The sequence below is a fragment of the Tachypleus tridentatus genome, chromosome 10 (genome assembly GCF_004210375.1).
Source record: "Tachypleus tridentatus isolate NWPU-2018 chromosome 10, ASM421037v1, whole genome shotgun sequence".
NCBI classification, from domain to species: Eukaryota; Metazoa; Arthropoda; class Merostomata; order Xiphosura; family Limulidae; genus Tachypleus; species Tachypleus tridentatus.
The window spans coordinates 9,915,916-9,920,290 of record NC_134834.1 but is presented as its reverse complement, the minus strand read 5'-3'; the positions used below and the strand labels follow the sequence as shown (position 1 = coordinate 9,920,290).

Here is a 4,375-nt window from a genome sequence, read left to right as displayed (position 1 = left end):
AGTTAGATATTGTGAACTTGTTTACTTGGTGTTGGTAAGTTGACCACTATTGTAACCTTTTCTAGAAGATGAATACAACGGTCCAGATGAAGAAGAAAAGATGAAGGATGATGATATCACGGGACCCAAACCCATGTTGCCATACTCCTCAATGTTCATCCTATCATCCACGAATCCGTAAGTAAAGAGAAAAAAAAAAAACAGTTATAAACAAAGTGTTTGTGAAACAAACATTTGTCTCTGTTTTCATCAGCTCTGTATTTACGAAGTTTTGACACGTATGGACAGTTTTAAGTGCCGTAAGTACAGATGTAGAAATGGGCCAGATGTTCAAAACGGATATAGAATCTTAAAGTCACTACAAACAGCACGTGAAACAAGCTTTATACACACTGGTAATTAATAAAGTAACTGTAGAATAGCAAGACACTTGATAAAGTGGATATAGTAAAAATCACAGCTTTGTCTGTATGACTGACGTTGTTGAAAAGGCATAGCTCTCTTCTGCCTTTATCTTATACAAAGTTATATACAAATGGTTGAATTACGTTACCTTGGCCAAATACTTTTTCCTTAGTTTTACTTATAAACTTGATAATAACAACAAGTATTTTACAATACCATTAGCACTCTGCAAATAACATTAGTAGCCATATTCTATGACTACGAACGTGTTCTGTGAGTTGCCAGAAACAACCAATCCAAATATCACGAGCGGGTACACGATTCCTTATGCGCACATGCTATGTGATCAGCTTGTAGTTGTATTAGCTAAGTAAAAAAACAATAACTAAGTAGATTCTCTAGATGTTGATTAACTATAATTTAACTTTTGAAATCAAAGTTTTCGGTTCTATAAATCTGGTTCAAGGATTCTTTATTGAACAATAAAATTCCATCATAGTAGTCATTAGCACTGCCAAAATCTGACATGGATTTGCTCAAACACTGTAAGCTGAAAGCAAGAACAATAGTTTTCAAACTATGTGTGACTTATTGACATCTAAGGTCGCAATTAAAACAGGGCGATTTTTTTTAAATAAATTATGTCTGTCAAAGAAACAGAACGAAAGAAAGAAAGAAAACATTATGTTGATAACTTTGAAAAGTCTTCATCCCATTTAAAAGAGCATTACCGTAAGAATAGAGATAAGGTTAGAAATAATAATGATAAATATGCGAGAGAAGCCTTAGCCATTAATCCAGCCAAAGAAAATGCTGCCATCCTGACTAAATGAAAGAAAACCTATAATATATATATATATATATCAACAAAAACCAAGAAATGCCGGGAATGGTCTTTATGAGACTGCTGTAAGAAAGATCCAGCATGTTTAGGTGGTTAGGCTTCTTGACTTGCAATCTGAGGGTTGCAGGTTCGAATCCCCGTCCTACCAAACATTCTTGCTCTTTATTCCATGGGACGGTTAATTCAACTATTCGTTGGTAAAAGAGTAGCCCAAGAGTTGACAGTGGGTGGTTATGACTAGCTGCCTTCCTTCTAGTCTTACGCTGTTAAATTAGGGACGGCTAGCGCAGGTAGCCCTTGTCTAGCTTTGCGCGAAATTCCAAAAAAACAAACAAAGGTTAAAACATCATTTGCCCACCTAGCGCTATTATTTGAAACTACGAAACGATTCTTAGCAGCAAATATAATAAATAAAACGTTGTTAGTATTATTAACTGATTATTAGCACGCATTATGGAAACAATAATAATTTGTTTTTCTTTTTTAGGATCCGACGCTCCGCCCACTACATAGTGAACCTTCGTTATTTCGATCTATTTATTATGATTGTCATCTCGCTCAGTAGTATCGCCTTAGCTGCAGAAGATCCAGTAGATGAGAACTCTCAAAAGAACCAATTCTTGAACTATTTTGACTATGTTTTTACTGGAGTTTTTTTACTGTGGAAATGTTGTTAAAGGTTGTCACTTGTCTAAACATACTACAAAAATTAGACCTACATTATTTATTATTAAAGAAACGTGCATAGGAATATTTAATATTCAGTTTAAAACAACACTACAAAATAGTAATAGTAATGAAGCGCGAGTTGGCTCCGGCATGGCCTGGTGGGTTAAGGCGTTCGACTCGCAATCTGAGGGTCGCGGGTTCGAATCCCAGTGGCATCAAACATGCTCGCCTTTTCAACCGTGTGGGCATATTATGTGACGCTCAATCCCACTATTCGTTGGTAAAAGAGTAGCCCAAGAGTTGGCAGTGGGTGGTTATGACTAGCTGCCTTCCCTCTAGTCTTATACTGCGAAGTTAGGGACGGCTAGTGCAGATAGCTCTCGTGTAGCTTTGCGTGAATTTCCAAAACAAACAAACAAGAAGCCCGAGTTAATCTAATAATTGTAATGATTATTAAACTAAACTGGTTCATTGTTTCTCGTTTACCAAAGTTTTTTTTCTCACCAGACCTGGAATGGTTCAACGGTAAACTTGAATGCTCGTAACGTTAAAACTTGGGGTTTAAATCCTGCATTTACTCAGCTTAAATATCCATTTCTGTAACTTTATTCCAGTCAGCTGATAAACAAACATCCTAAGCCTAATAAATAGTCGGAATCGATGATTCATCCCTGAATGAATAGCATTTGATTTCAGTTTCTCATATTTTGACAGAAAATTTTATGTACGAAAAGTTACTACTATGGAACTGTATCAAAACAGTAAAAAGGCTTAGTTTTATTCAGTTTTTATATTATCTTCAAGAGATCTACTCTGAGATCGAGGACTGGATAAATAAATTTTATAATGTCTGCTTTTGCAGGTAATAGATCAAGGTGTCGCTTTTCATCCGGGTTCTTATTGTCGAGATTTGTGGAACATTTTAGACGCCATTGTTGTGATCTGTGCTCTTGTTGCTTTTGTTTATGCGTACGTATTATTTACAATGTTTAAATGTTTCTCTTGCAGTGACACCTAGTTATAGAAAACTAAAAAGTCTTATATTAAAAAAACGTTAGGCTTATATAGATAATTTTTGCCAAATAAAATAGTTTAAAAACATACAATTTAAACTTATTTTGTCACAATATTTTAAGACAATGTTATTTCTACATTAATAGATAATTATTTTCTACTATCTAATTGTGTTTTTTTTTAAATATTGTATTCGATTTCTGTTCGTTTTCGAATTTATTTATTTCAACTTTTAAATGATTTATGGTTTGCTTTGATTTTTTAACAATATTCGTCACTAGAGGGAGCAGTACAGGACAGAATCTGAGTACTATAAAATCTATGAGAGTGCTTCGTGTTCTCAGGCCTTTGAAAACCATAAAAAGGGTACCGAAACTAAAGGTAACAAGCTTACTTATTAAAACGTGCTTTTTAACTTGTTTAGGCTTTATCAATGTTCATCACAAGACATGAAAGCCCCAGTAGTCGTATTTGGGAGACAGAGATATCTTTCAATAGAATATGTGTATAGATATGTATGGGGATTTGAGATAAGGCTTTAAAAATAAACAAATTGTATTATCTCGAAGACAACCGTTAAGTTTATACGCTAATTTAAATTGTAGACACAAAGTAAAGCAATGTGATACTAATATTTTCCCCCAGTAATAAACCAAGTGTTTATATTCAGGGAAAGCTTATATCACGTACACTAAATGTATTACAGGTCCTACTGGGGAAAAAATATTGAACAGTACATATAGTTGTAAATCATATAATGTTATTTCTGTGCCATCTTGTGTTTGTTGTAAGCAGAACAGGATATTTACGTTTGAGAATAAATTTAAACAAATCTCACGTGAGACAAAAATAAGCACGTGATTTGTCAACAGTCGTGTTGGCAAGTGTAATATGGAGAAATACGATATTTGAGAAGAACTGTTTTCCCAGATATTTCAATTTTGATATTCCTGTGAAGAGAATAAGACATTTTATCAAGACATTAAATATTAAACGGTTTAACTCCTATAGGTAGTTTCAACTATATATAGTTATTTAGTCTTTAAGTAGTTCTTGTCAGAGAGTTTGTCATAGAAACTGAAGGGAATTCTGGGTAATTCGAAACAGGTATTTTACGGTCTTACATGTGTGTGTTTTTGTTTATTTACTTTAAATTTATTAGCAGTAACAAAGATATTTTATATTGTTTTATCTCTGTAAGTCGCTTCCTTCGGTGAAGTACGTTTGTTTCCTTGTTTGTCTGTCTGTGTGTATTAATTACGTGATAGTGGATATTACGTAGGAGATATCCACGTGCTGGAGGAATGTATAGACTATACATATATCTTTCAAGTTGGTATATATCTAGTTACATCGGTATACATTAGGCCTAGACTGGATATGGTTATACCTGTTTCTAACTTCCAGGCGGTGTTTGATTGCGTAGTGACGTCACTTAAAACG

At 34.1% G+C, this 4,375-nt stretch overlaps 1 pseudogene; it reads left to right on the top strand.

Moving 5' to 3' along the window:
• Positions 1–69: 69 nt before the first annotated feature.
• LOC143227946 (voltage-dependent calcium channel type A subunit alpha-1 pseudogene) lies at positions 70–1,926 on the top strand (annotated as a pseudogene).
• The last annotated feature ends 2,449 nt before the right edge of the window (positions 1,927–4,375 follow it).